Source organism: Prionailurus bengalensis, chromosome A2 (assembly GCF_016509475.1).
Source record: "Prionailurus bengalensis isolate Pbe53 chromosome A2, Fcat_Pben_1.1_paternal_pri, whole genome shotgun sequence".
Taxonomy (NCBI): domain Eukaryota; kingdom Metazoa; phylum Chordata; class Mammalia; order Carnivora; family Felidae; genus Prionailurus; species Prionailurus bengalensis.
The window spans coordinates 110,045,068-110,060,752 of NC_057348.1; the positions used below are offsets into that span (position 1 = coordinate 110,045,068).

Below are 15,685 nucleotides of genomic sequence, written 5' to 3' on the forward strand. Positions count from 1 at the left end.
TAAATGTCCATATGAATTAGAAAAGAACAAAACTTTTACATCCTTTCAACATATACAGTACTATTTGCAGTATTTGTTACATATTTGTTTTTGAAAATGTTAACTACATTCTTGGAGACTTATCTCTAAGAAACAATATACAGAATCTATATGTAGAAAGGGATTTATAGTACATCAGCAATGATTTTTTAAAAATCTAGTGGCAATGTAAAGCACAAAAGCAATCATGACACAAACTGTTGAATGATATGCTGGCATGAGAAATGATAAAAAAAAGTATTTATAAAAACATTTACATATGCACACATATATATAAAAGGTTAAATAGCCTCCAAAGTTGTACATGTTTAGAGTATTTCATCTTAAAACTAAGTTCCAACAGAAATACAGTATAACAACATTTTTTAAAACTTAAAATTTCAAGGTAAGAAATCCACATCTCACTGAAAATTTTACTCAAATTTACATAGAAATTTATAAAATTATAATTGCACAACTTCCAATTTTCAGTTACCAAAATATACCATGAGCTCAAAAAACATCTCCAAAATTCTCAATCCTTAAAAATAAACAAAAAACCCTGTTTTGTTTAGAATTATACTGTATTATATATTTAAAATACTCCTTTTGTTGAAGGCAAACTGGATTTTAGCAATTTAAGTCCTTACGAATAAATAAACGTATTCAATTCAGTAAGTTCCTACATGCATTTGCCTTGCACTGTGAGGTCTACAAAGGATGCACTTGTCCCATTCCTGCCATCAAGGAGCACAGAGAAGAATGTCTTACAGGAATGAAACAATTAGACACTGAACCAAAAGAAAATAATAGAAAGCATTATAAGATGCTAAAGTGAACAAAATTAATGACCAAAAAACTGGAATAGACAGTAAGTTCTATGGATTATGAGAGAAAGAACAGTTTTATTTATTCATTCATTCCTCAGTCAATGAATGTTTCTTATGTGCTATAAGCTGAAGGTGCTTGGGGAAACCACAAGGAATAAAACATATCCTCATAAGGCTACTTTCTAGAAAAGAGAGCAATAAGCATACTCTCATAAATTTACACATTTGCGTAAGTTTACATTCCAGAAGGGGAAAAAACAAGTAATAAATAAATGTACAGTTATATCAGCCAGCGAAAAGTGCTATGGAGAAAAATAAAGCAATTACATATGATTGCTATATAAGTTATATATATAGGACTATATAAGAAGCTTTCAGCTAGATGACATATGAACAGAAATCTTAGAAAAGATTTATTTAAGTATAATTTATAATAATGAGTCTTCCTACCCCAAGTAATGTTTTTCCATTTATTCATATCCTCTTTAATGTCACTCTGTGGAAATTTTAAACATTTCTTCTTCTACATAAGGCTACTTCAATCTTGTTCGTTTGTATTTATTATCCTTTTTCCTCATTCTGGCCACTATTATCTTTTTAACCAGAGGACAGAACACCCACTGATGAAGTTTCTGCTCTGACCTCATGATTTCCTCCTTGAATCAGCTGGGGAAACTATTTCACCTACAGAAGTGGTCTCTGACTTCTAAGAGCTGAAAGTAAACCATGGGGATTTAAAATACAAAAGCAGTCCAATCCTTCTGCTGAACATCCAGTACCTGATCCACACTACAGTACAGCCAGAGGCCCAACTATGGAAAGCAGATGCTATTTCCCAAGATTCACTCAAAACCTTACCCACTGAATTCCCTGCAAAGAGTTCTCATACACTCTCAGGAAAGCTGAAACCAGACTATGACCCAAATACTTTAATCAATCTACCTTCTCCATTGAGATCTGGCCTAATATTTACAATATTATTCTTTCTTTACAATGTTAGATTTATGCTTGCTAGCCAGTTTGTCAAAACTAAACAACTTGCTGCTTGGATATTTTAAGAGGTTTTAAAATGAAACGAAGCAAACTGGCTATCTCTGTAGATAAAGGAAGGAAGCATGCAATTGGAGGACAACCCACAGGAGGCTTCTCAAATATTCAGTAGGGTTCTATTTCTTAATCAACTGTTTGCCCTAAACTGAATAAATGTAATATTTCTTCTATGTGAATCATACATCTCACAATTAAAAAAATTTTCAAAGAAGAATCACAGTTAGTTAATATGGGGAAGATTATTTAATGCAGCAGTTAGTTAACATGGTAGATGCTCGAATGTCTAAAACATAAGTTTTCAGAATCTTGTCTCTTCTCATTTGAAAATGGTAGCAAAATGATCAAAAAATAAATTATTACTCATTCATTCTACAAACACTTGTCAATATCTATCACAATGTGCCAGGCACTAGTGACTTAACGGTGAACAAAATAGACATTACTGTCATAGTTTTAAAATTCTACAAGAGAAGACCCTTTGTGAAAGAAATTTTTATATTCCAGAGACTAATAAAATTAAGCATGTCAAATCAAGCAAGTCAGGGGCTCATTTATAGTTAACGTCAAATTTTAAACTGTTCATGGAAACACCAGAATAGTGAATTGTCCAAAACTAGAAAATTTCATATTATTCCAAGTGTTCCCAGATATAATGTAATTGGTTGATATTATTATGTTATTATTTGGTGAGATTAAGAAAAACAACTAATCTTATACCATATAAAAATCTTGAGTTCTAATTATTTCCTAAGATGATAAAATTTAGGATAATTCTGTACCACATCAGAAACTTTTTACAAATTCAAATAAGTATTAATTACCTCAAGAACTGACCTACCATGGAAGCCAAAAAATAGAAACAGACCTCTATCACAGTGATTTACATTAAAATAATACTTGATATATTATCATTTTCTCCTCTAAATACAATAATCAACACCGAAATATCCATGTTATGTGATTCCCTAAACTCACGGACTTATCAAGGAGGCACTGGAAGAAATTTTCAAAATCATCTACTCTAGTGCTTCTCAAACTTTAAGGACCTTAAATACAGACTCTTAAAATGCAGATGCTAATCCATTATCTTTGTGATTCTTTCATTTCTAACAAGCTATCAGAACTGTTTAGAACTAAGAACAACTATCTATTTATAATTTTCCTTAATCTCTAGGTCCACAAAACCTTTTCCACAACTCCAAAATTCAAAAAGCTTTGAGAACCAAAGCTGTACCAAACATTCTAAATACTATCTCATTTATTTCTCAGAACATTTTATGAAGTAATCAAGAACTTAGTACAGCATAGTGCCCCAAAAGTATGGACTTTGGAGTTAGACTGAGTGCAAATCTCACCTTTACTATTTATTAGTTGGGTAATCACCAAATGCCTTAATTTCCTCACCTATGTGGCTGTTGTGGGGAGTAAATGAGTCCCTGGTCTTGTATTCAATTTTACCTTAATCACAATTATTCCTAGTTTAGCAAGAGAGAAACCAAGCCACAGAGAAGCTTAAAATAAAAAACTGCCCAAGGTCATGCAAGCTAGTAAGTATAAAAGTGAGATTTGATTCTAGGGAAATCCCAACTCCTTATTAAACCTTAAAATTTGTCACTGACAACTACCTAAAGTTAAATCACAAAAAGAAAAGAATGTTAAAATCATCAACGAGTGCTTCCCTTTATCCAAAAATTAATCAATTTAATACGCTTCCCAAGATATTAGTCAGAAAATGTCTTGTAATGAATATAATAAGTCCCTGGTCTGAATATAAGTATATAATTTTTATTATTAGAAAATCAACATAACCAAGTATACCCTACAAAAGTAACGGAAAGAATTTCAAGGGTCTCAATTTATGAGTATGTCCTGACACCTATACACATCAGTGTGGCTTTGAGCACAGGGACACAGAGACATAAAAACTGACCCCTGCTTCCAAGATGTTCAAGAACCAAGAAAGGATAATGACTCCTGACAACAGGAAGCAAGTGGAAATAATTTTCCTTGTAATATTTTATGCCTATCAAGTCCTATTGATATCTATTTCATCTGTTCCTCACCATAGTCTCTTATGATAGTAAAGGTAGCATCATATAATAGTAAGAACACAAAGAAAATACAGTCAGTTTACCACTAACATTCTGTGTAACCTCTGTAAAATCACTCTCTTTGATCCAAAGTTCCCATTAGCACAGTAAGTGGACTCCCAAGTCAAATCTAACTGTAATAGATTGATTAAGTAACTTTCTTCATAATGACACAGCTATTTCAATGCAAAGCCAGACCCAGATTCTCCTGGCTATAGGAGAATGGGACTACGTGGAAAGAGCTATTTAATTTTAGATCACATAAAAAACAGATGGTCAGAGCTCCCACAACATGGACGTCAGACTGTGATGTAAGTCTCACTAGAATGGGTCAACCACCCTCAGAGTTATAATGACCTGGTATATCTGAACACATTATATGGCATAGGGCAGCCAGACAGATAGGGATGAGAATCTTAAAACTGATACTACTTCAGCGCCAATTTGGGTCACAGAAGTCATATGATTTCTTATGAAATCTTACTTCTTATGAAACTTTACTTACTTAACAAAAAAAATAAGTACTCATAAGAAGGGTGGCCTTATTGTAACTATATGGAACCTTGTCTTATTCAACATTATATAATAATTTAACCAAAGCCTGGTACAAAGAAGTTGTTCACTAATTATGTAACTATTTAATTTACTAACTAGAGAAGTAAAATGAAGGGGATGGAAGGAAAGGGGAAGGGAGAAAAGGAGGGGAAAGGGGAAATGGCAAGAAAGGAAGAAGGTCTAGGAAAAGTGAAAAGGAAAAGCAGCCTAAATTGAAGTGCTCCTCCAACCCTCACCTTATGGCTTTAAGCAGAGCTATACATTCTTTCTAGTACAAACCATACCAAATTCCCACTCTCAAAAATCACTCAAAAAGCTGGACTTTGTTCTTCCACGAGACTGATGTACAAAAAAGCTTTCCTTAGGCTGCCTCAACACATGCTCACGGCATCCCACCTTATTATTTCCTTTTCAGGGAGGAAGTCACAGAACAGGAGCCACACAGGGATCATGAGTACATGTGCTGGGGCAACTGGTCCCAAACCCCGCTTTTCACACTCCAGGGACACAGGAATAAAGATCCTCTTCCACTCACTCTTACTTAAGATACCTAGTATATTCTTGGGAGGATAGTTAAAGACTACTGTGATCGGGTGTATTGAGCCAGGGGAGATAGAGAGCCTGTGGAAAGGGTAGACACCTCAGGCAATGACCCTGGTCTCCAAGATGGCTGAATACCCAACCTGCAAAGGTAACAGCCACTGGATACTTGTGGAGTTCCTCCTACCTCTCCCAATCGGGGGTGTGTATTTTTAGTTCTCTGGTAATAGAACCTTCTCCCTTACAAGAAAAGTGTATTGTTCAACTGTTACAGATTTTCAAGAATGAATTATACACAAATACACAGATGACCGCTTGAACAAACCCTTCACTTTTCATTAGAGCAGTAGTTATAAAAGGTCATAGACTACCACACAATTATACACAATCAGGACTCCTAGCATCCAATGACAAAGAATATACAAGCTACAATAAATTACTGTTTTTTAAACTAAATTACTGTCAATTACCACATACCTATACACAGTTTGAAAACAATAGCAGGTACATTCATAATATGCATTTGTTTATTCAGGATACAAACTATGTTATAGGCTGCAGACCCTCTTCTCATCCCCACAGCCCATACACTGGGAATCACTGAACTGGAGTCTTGATGTAACTGCAGTATTGAAAACAAAAGAAAACAAAAGACTGTATTAACTGAACACTTTCTCTTATACAGGAAAAATCATAAAATTATTTAAAATGTGGATGAGGCAGTATAGCAAAGAATAGTCCTGACAGGCTTCCAATAAATACTCAAAGCCTCAAATTGAAAAACTACTTTACCAAAGTTTCCCGAATTTCCAATAAAAGGTCTATAGTAGATACATAAGAATGAAATAAATTAATCAAAAGAGCTTTTCAGAGACTACATATTTCTAGTTACACATACTGTTTTGGAGTCTATGTAAGTAATAAATCTCAAAAATAATAGAGATATGTTTAAATAATAAACCTTCAATCTCCATCAAAAAGAAGCAAAATTGATTCTTTTCCTAATGTTTCCATTTGGCAGATAAAGGTCTATTTTTAATTTGTTTATGAAGGAGACAAACATATGTGTGTATATATACGACATATGTGTACATATGTCGTATATATATATGACATACAAAAAAGAAAAGTATTCCCTAAAAAATAACTGATTAATGCAAAAATGTTAAACATACCAAAGAATAAGACAGTTAAATTTCTAATTATGTGCTACTAGAATCCATCAAGATATCAGAACGGAAAATACCGGTTCTATGTATTCTACACAAATTGCATTTTTTTTTGTATCAGCATACTGACCCTGATTATTCTGAATTCAACTACATATTAGTAAAGTATGTATAGCTATCATTCACCTAAGAAAGAGAGTTATAAATAAACACACATTTGCTTATTTTTTTTTAATATAAGTATATACAGATACTTTTTTAAATGATTTATGAGGAATGAAGAAAATGGAGGTAGAGGAGACAATTATAAGAACTAGACATCTAAAAATACTTTGCTGTGTGGATCTGATTTTGTAATGGTATAAATACGTTTATACCATCAAAAGCAAAGTAAAATCAATCTAACTATATACTACTAATGTGGAATAACCACACAGAGAAACTATTTTAAGTGATTTTACAATACAGTTATTCAACTGTGGATCATTAGTGGTATGCACTCTAATAACAATAACAATGAAAATCTAATAGTGTGCTTCAGTAGAAAAATAGTGTTGACAGTTCCACTAAAGCAAACCAGGGCTATTGAAGCAATGGTTGATTCCAAGACTGGGGCAGGAAATAAGTTTAAACTGGGCCTGCGCACCTTGATATACCAGAAAGCTACTATAGACTGCTGAGGACAAGTCAGAAGGACTCAGGAGAGGCGTGTGGGTGGTTCAGTCAGGCTCTTGACTTTTGCTCAGGTCATGCATGATCTCACGGTTCATGGGTTTGAGCCCCCCAAACAAATAAACTTTAAAAAAAGGACTCAAGACAACCTGAAAACGCTTTAATTGGTTAAAGATGGCATCACTAAAATTAGTAACTGCAGTGGATGGGAGCACTTCAAATATTTGAGTTCATGAAAATATGAAGACTTTTTAAAATTCCATTAATGACCTTTAAAGGGTGCAACTCTGTTTGAAAAGTGGCACAGAATTAAGCATTTATCAGGGTAATCAGAAAGTTTATGAGAATTTAATTTCTCTTTAAGGAAATACTCCATATAATAAAGAAGAAATGATAGAATCAGAATAGCACCATATTGCAATCCTTAATATATTAGAGGTCTAGCAGAGGAAGAAGGGAAGGAGGGAGAGAGAGAGAGAAAGAACACAAACCAGATATCATATGCTTCCTGAAAGAAAAAAACACACCACCATCTATGAAATATTCTTGTATGGAGGTGGAATCAAACCTGAATCTGATTTCAGGAAATCAGAAGACTAGAGAAAATGTTATAGTACACCATGGCGATGACCTAAGCAAAAACTCGAGACTGTGAGAAACACTAAAGGGCAAAAAACACAGAGTTCCTTCAACAAATGAAGGGTAAGAGAAAACCCATATAAGAGAAGGGGGCAAGGGAGGAAGGAAGAGGGTTTGGGAGAATCTGTGGGTAAAATTGCAATACGTAGAGCTTATTCAACTTGATTTTAACAGAAATACAGTGGAGAAAGGAAAAGAGAAAAAAAGGATGAGGAAGGAAAAGAGAAATGGGTAATGGGTAATTCTTAATATTTTCTGGATATTTAATGATATTAAGTTACTGCTTATTTTTGACTTGGTAGAATGACATTAAGGTTATATTTTAACAAAGAGAATCTTTATGTCTTACAGACACATGAGGAATTATTTACAGATTAAATCCTATATCTAGAATACACTTCAAAATAATTCTGTAAGTAGAGACTGGGGAAAAAGTGAAAAAACCATATAGATAAAACATAACTGCCCATGTGTTGATAAATGTCTAAGCTGGGCATGAGGATAGGGAATTCATTATATTAATCTTTCTACTTTTAATGCTTGAAATGCTTTATTAAAAAATTGTTTAAGCATACACAATAATCACAAAATTTACATACATAGCAAATGTACTTGAATTTCTTAAGTAACCACTTCACAAAATAAACAGCCCACAAACATGCTCCATGTTTACACCCAGAAAATAACTTGGGATTAAAAATTTCCTATCATTAGTTCACAGTAGAACAACATACACTTGGCTATTATTCTTTTAGGGGCCCCTGGGTAGCTCAGTCAGTTAAGCATCCAACTTCAGTGCAGGTCATGATCTCATGGTTCATGGTTTTGAGCCCCACGTTGGGAACCATGCTGACAGCTCAGAGCCTGGAACCTGCTTCAGATTCTGTGTCTCCCTCTCTCTCTGCCCCTCCCCTACTCACATGTGTCTCTTTCAAAAAGAAAAGAGAAGAAATGAAAAGAAAAAGAAAAGAAAAAGATTCTTTTAAATATGCAACTAAGTAATGAGTTTTAACATCCTATTTTTTGCGTGGTCATGTGCATGTTTTATATAAGAACAACTATTCAAAATAATTATTTTGGGGGATTTCACATGATTCTATAATAATTACATAGCTATATACTGGGCCTTAATTATACAAAGATGTATCAGTTTCTGTCCTCAATATGCTCACAAACTAAATAAGTAAAATACATTTGTAATGACAATATAGAACAGTGATTATCACAATAAAAAGATTTACAAAGTGGAAATACAGAAAAGATAAAGCCTCTAGAGCAAACTCCTTTGAAATTGCCTTCAAAAGGCAATTTTTCAGTTAAGAAAATCAATCTCTTTTCTTTACAGTCACCTACTTTTTTTTCCATCAAAATGGTATTACCCAAAACTGATTACAAACTTTATTCACTAAAGTTCTGATAATTTCCAAAAATAAAAACTCCAACTGAACAAAGATTCACAGATGCTAAGGCTATTCAAGAGAAAGTACCCTTGGATTTAAAAGTAGGACAGAGAATATCATTTGTTTACTGAATTTAAGCCTAATGCTCAAGGCTATTTATAATGTTATCCCTAAATATATTTAAAGATTCCATTTATAAATGGCAACAAAGTAAGTTGTGAGGGATAAATGCACTATTCAAGAACTTCCAAAAAACTACACATAATCAAAGACATTCTTTTCAACAAATAATACTGGGAAAAATAAACATCCATATGCAAAAAAAAAAGAAGAATTTAAGACAACATATCTTATAACTGTGATAAAAAAGTAACTCAAAATAGATCAAAGACCTGAAAGTAAAAGACAAAACTATAAAACTCCAGAAGAAAACATAAGAGAAAACCTACATGACCTTGAGCATGATGATGACTTTTTAGCTACAACACCAAAGACAACACATTAAGAAATAAATGATAAACTGCACTTCATTAAAATTAAAAACTTCTGTTCAGCAAAAGATAGTATCACAATAAGTAAAAGATCAGCCACAGAGTAGGAGAAAATATTTGCAAAAGACACATCAGATAAAGGAGTTATCCAGAATATACAAAGAACTCTTAAAATTCAAAAACAAGAAAACAAACAATCCTAATTAAAAAATGAGCCAAAGACTTTAATAGACACCTCACTGAAGAAGATATACACGCAAATAAGCATGTGAGAAGATATTCTACATCATATGTCATCAGGGAGATATGAATTAAAACCACAATGAGATACCACCACACATCTATCAGAATGGCCAATATCCAGGACACTGACAACACCAAATACTGACATGACGTGGGACAACAGGAAATCTCATACACTGCTAGTGAGAAGGTAAAATGCCACTCTGGAGGTCAATTTGGCAATTTCTTACAAAACTAAATATACTCTTACCATATGATCCAGAAATCATGCTCCTTGGTATTTACCCAAAAGGAATGAAAACATGCCCATAAAAAACCTGCACAGAATTCATTTAAAGCAAGTGTATTCATCACTGGCAAAACTTAGAGCAACCAAGATGTCCTAAAGTAGTTAAGTAGATAAACTGTGGTACGTTCAAACAATGGAATATTATTCACCACTAAAAAGAAATGAGCTATCTAACCATGAAAAAACATGGAGAACCTTAAATGTGTGTTACAATGTTAAAGAAGCTAATATAAAAAAGTTACATACTGTATGATTCCAACTACATAACATTCTGCAAAAGGAAAAACTATGAAGACAATAAAAACATCAGTGGTTGAGGGAGACAAGATAGGAAGATGAACAAGAGTACAGAGAATTTTTAGGGGACTGAAAATACCCTGGATGATATTATGATGGATATGTTACTATTGCTGCAACCCACCAAATGTACAACACGAACAAAGGTGAACCCCAAGGTAAACTAGAGTTTGGGTGATTATCATGCATCTATTTAAGTTTAGCCTCCACAAAATCTACCATTCTTGTGAGAGATATATAAGGGAGACTACATGTATATGAGAACAGAAAACAGATGGGAATCTCTATACCTTCCCCCCAATTCGTAAACTGAAAATTGCTCACCGAAAAATCTTTTAAAAACTACATATGAATAATCACAAGTACAAAATGATTTCACAAAGAGAGAAAATGATAAGATGTCATCAGTTATAAATTAAAAGAACAAATGCTAAAAGTCAAACTCAAAATTCATGCAACTTTTAATGAAATGTAAAAAAAAAACCCACAGAACTATTTTTATATATTAAAATTAACTATTTAAATTCACTTCACAAATTTCATAATCTCTCATCTTAGTATAGGAAACTAGAGATCAACCACTCTGACACAGAAAACTCTAAGATAAACTACAAACATATAAAAAATATGTATCACCTAAGTATGGAAAATTATTAGATCATCAAAATTTTGGTTGATATAATATACCAGCACATACTTCAATTCCACTTAGACTCCCCTCTCCACCCAAAGAAAATTACACTTCCCTTATTCAAGGCTCCTAGTAAATAAATACCTCTTATAATCTACTATGATATGGTGAAAAGCCAGTGAATTCAAAAATTAATCATCAAATTCTAACATTTTGTGGCACTATTTTAAATATAATTTTTTTAAATTTTTTTTATTAGTTTTCTTTATTTTTGAGAGGCAGAGAGAGACAGAGAATGAGTGGGGGAGGGGCAGAGAGAGAGGGGAACACAGAATCTGAAGCAGGCTCCAGGCTCTGAGCTGTCAGCACAGGGCCCTAGGAGGGGCCCAAACTCAGGAACCATGAGATCATAACCTGAGCTGAAGCTGGACACTCACCCGACTGAGTCACCCAGGTGCCCCTTAAATATAATTTTTAATTGTAAGTTCTAATTTTTATACCAATGAAATTTATTTACTTACAAGAAAAAGCTGTTGCTAAAACATGCACCATCAAAACTATGACAGTTCCACTTGCAAGAATCATTACTCCTCCCTCCCATGAAGAAAAAGCAGAAAAGCCAAAGGTAAGCTCCAATATATCTCTCTGATTTTCCCATGGAATGAGTAGGAGACTTCCTATAAAAATTGACTTAACAAAAAGAAATAAATCAAGATAATACAGTAAGCCCTAACAAATTAGGTGTTCTGAACTTGAAACTGACAGAAACATTATTTATTTGGGTTGCATTCTTGGGGCAAAACAACAAAGTAGAGTGGGAAGGGTGTGAGAAAGACAGAGACAGAAACAAAGAGACACAGAAAGAGAGAGAGAGAGAGAGAGAGAGAGAGAGGAGAGGGAGGGTGTTTTAATTCTGTACTAAAATATTCAGCATAAAATAATAGAAAAATATCCTCCCTAAGTGTTCAGAATCAAGACCTCAGCAAACAAGGAGCAGAGGGTAAGGAAAATTCACTGTCAGAATACTTACTGCATGTGGAGTAAGTCTCAGCCCATTTGACTTCATGACCCAATTATTATTCAATCTTCCAAACTAAGGGATTGAACCTGTCTCCTTTTCCACCATAGTCTTCTGTGGCTTCCAGTCAAGTTTCCTCTCTTATCCTAATATGCAATAGAACCAAATATATCTCAAATATCTCAGTAGGTGATTCTGAGATCTTTGTTTGATCTCTGGTTGATCTTTGTTATAAACAATTTAAGGTTGGAGAAAGGGATCAAAAGTGGTGTGTTTTATTTGGCCAACAAATGATTTTTTTTAATTCTTAATAAACATTTAAAACATCACATACAAATCAGAATTTCAGGCTTTTCTTGAAAAATGAAAAATTTGGATATCAAAGAATAACATGCCTGCAAGGGAACAATGAGATAAAATTGAGTGGCAATAACCCCCATGAAAATGAGCCAGGAAGTCCTCAGTATTGCCACAGTACCAACACCTGCTAAGGTTTATCTGATTCTGGGTCCAAGATGTAATTTATCGTCAGAACTTCACAGCTGTTTTAAAGATGCCAAATGTTGACCTATAACTATGTCATTATCAAAAGTGGGAAACAGAAGATAAACCAAGAGTAACATGTTTTAAAAATGGCAACAGTCTATTACTTAGTGGAAGCAAAGGTATAAATGCATGTGCCCATTTCATGGAAGAGACCTGAATTCACATATCTAAGTCAGGCCTTTCCTTTTCCCTAGTTTAGTCTGACAACAAACACTTTAAAGAAGAATAAGCTAATAGTCTCTAGAAGAATCCAATGGGTAAGAAAAGGAAGGAAAAAAATTAGGAAATCACAAATAGGGATTACAAACAGGAAACTTCTGAAATCTATTAAAGTGGTTAAGGATAAAAGGAGGGGCAATGGGGTGGCTCAGGAGGTTAGGTGTCCAACTGGTGATTTTAGCTCAGGTCATGATCTCACAGTCCTGGGATCGACCCCCATTATTGGTCTTAGTGCAGAGAGTAAAGCCTGCTTGGGATTCTCTCTCTCCCTCTCTCTCTGCCCCTCCGCTACTTGTGCTCCCTCCCTCTCTCTCTCTCCTTCAAAATAAGTAAAGGGATCAAGGAAAATTAATACTGCTCTGTACATATGCCCTGATCATCTTTAAGAAAAAAAAAAAAGAAGAAAAAAAAAAATCCTGCAATTCCCAGGATTCTGTTTTCACTGTCATAGAATCTTCTATACATCCAATCCCTGAGTAACTTTGTTTTCTAATCCACCACTTTTCACTACCTCTTATGTACTGTGACTTTCAGAACTGTGCCTCCAGCCCACATATGCCTCTTGAGTTTCTAAAAGTTACATTGAACTGCATACTTAACATTTCTGCCTAAGGTTCTCATGGGTACCTCAAATTCATCATGTCTAAAATGAAACTCATTACATACCTTAAATATCTCCTATATTCCCTTACTTAAAAGAAGCATCAGTGCCTATCCAATTACTGAAAAGATAAATCTCAGAGTTATCTTGGACTGTCCCCTCTTGGAACTGTCACATCCAACTAATTACATTTTATATCCTAAATGTCTCTTGGCTCCTTCCCCTCTTCACCATTAAAGCCTTAGACAAGACCTTCACTATAGCCTGCAAGACTACAATTTCTGCCTCCCCTCTATTCTATCCTCCTTACTGCGAAAATGACCTTTGAAAAGATTCTGAAATACCTGGCTATTCCATGAGCAGAACTCATTCTCTTCTGTGTATCCTTTAGGATGGATTATCTTTCCTCTTTAGCAAGAATCTCTATCAAATTCCCCTCAAGTACCAGCTCAAACTTACATGTTCCATGAAACAAGTCCTCCCTCACAAGCACATCTCTCTCCATAGAGAGAATGTTCAGTCCCTGCATTCTCTGTCTACACAGCACTATTTAAAATTCTACAGGGGCACCTGGGTGGCTCAGTCAGTCAAGCATTCGACTTTGGCTCAGGTCATAATTTCATGGCTCATGAGTTTTAGCCCTGCATCAGGTTCTGTGCTGATGGCTCAGGGCCTAGAGCCTGCTTTGGATTCTGTGTCTCCCTCTCTCGCTGCCCTCCCCCACTTGCACTCTGTCTCTCTCTTAAAAATAAACATTAAATTTTTCTTTTTTAATTCTACAGAGTTATTCATATGTATGTGCCTTTCTAGACTGGAAGCTTCTTTCATTAATTGACTAAACATTTACTAAGATCTATCATGTGCCCACCATAGCCAAGTTCTGTGGTTTCAAAGATAAGTAAAGCACTGTTCATGCCTCAAGAAGCTCACAGTCTTATGAAAAGAATCACATATATACAAATATAAAAAAATTCAGTAAGTAAAATGATAGAAATGCATCAGCTATTACAAGGCAATAAGTGATCTGATCCAGCATGAAGAAGAGAAAGGACAACAAATCAGAGGAAGCAACCTGAAACAGGTGATACCTAAGTTTAGTCTCAGAGAGTAACAGGACATAGCCAGATGAAGAACAGGGAACCTGATAAAAAGACGACAGGAATAGGCACTGAAGCAAGAAATGCTTCCATGGGGAGTCCAGTGAAGGTTGTTTTTATAAAGTAGATTGTAAGAAGTATACACGATACTCAAGTTTAAACCATTCTATCAACTACCTGCAAGATTTCAAAACTGGAGACAGAAAAACCTATGAAGGGCAATTACAGTCATATTATCTAAAAGTCAGAAACAGGGCAAAGGTAAGGTGGATGGACCAAAGTCTATAGACTGGAGAAGTATCTGGATGACTCAACCAATAAACCTTGTCAGTAACTGCATGGAGCATGAGAAAGAGCCATCATCATAGCTTTTTAAGCTTCAGTAGTAACTGGCTGAACAAACAGTCACCCAAAACAACACCGAGGACAACAGGGTTGGGGGAATGTTTATTGTTTTGTTTTGTAGATGAAAAAGTCAAGTTCATTAAGGGGCATGTTGAGGGTAATATACAAGACCTCAAGTGAAGATAGTCTGCAAGCAACCGAATATAGTAATACAAGTTATTTTCAAGGAAATACTCTGGCTACAGATACAGAATTTGAAGTTATTGTCACACAAATAGTAATCTTATAAATTAGAATGAAGTAGATCATGAAGACAGCATCAAGTCAAAACTGAAATACTGGTAACATCAACATTTTAAAGGGCAGAAAAAGAAAAATGAAGCCCATGAGGAGGGCTGAGAAGGCAAGCTTAAAAAGACAAAAAGAACCCATAACTCAGTGGAGTCCTAGAAGCTAACAGTATCTCCATAAGAAATAAGTTATCAGCAGTGTCCAGGGGACTTGACAACAAATGGTTAACTGATGATTTTACTGAGAGCAGCATAATAGAGTAGTAAGCATAGAACAACACTGCAGTAGTTTTAGGAATAAGTGGGAAGAGATTTGTATGTATGCCAAGCTCTAGGAAAAAACCTAGTAAAAAGAATACAGGTCAAATAGGTGTGACTGAGCAGTAGCTGAAGGGTTCAAAGGTACAAAGACAGTTGGACCTCTAATTAATTGCAAGAGGTATAGCTGTTTCCAAAATTTAAAGTTCTTTTACCGCACGGAACTTAGGTATCATGTTCAACGTTATCTCCTCATAGCTACCAAAATTCCTGGAACACAATACAATTCAAAGAGTCTGTGATATGTATGAATATGAATATATGAATGAATTCAGGAGGAGGCTCCTTTTCTAATAGAACTGACCCCCCCAAAAAAAAAACTAAAAAGAAATAGCCC

At 34.6% G+C, this 15,685-nt stretch overlaps 1 protein-coding gene across 6 annotated transcripts in view; it reads right to left on the minus strand.

Annotated features, from left to right (window-relative positions):
* SNX13 (sorting nexin 13) overlaps positions 1-15,685 on the minus strand; it is a 135,906-nt gene that overhangs the window by 92,122 nt on the left and 28,099 nt on the right. The gene's annotated exons all lie outside the window — the stretch shown is intronic.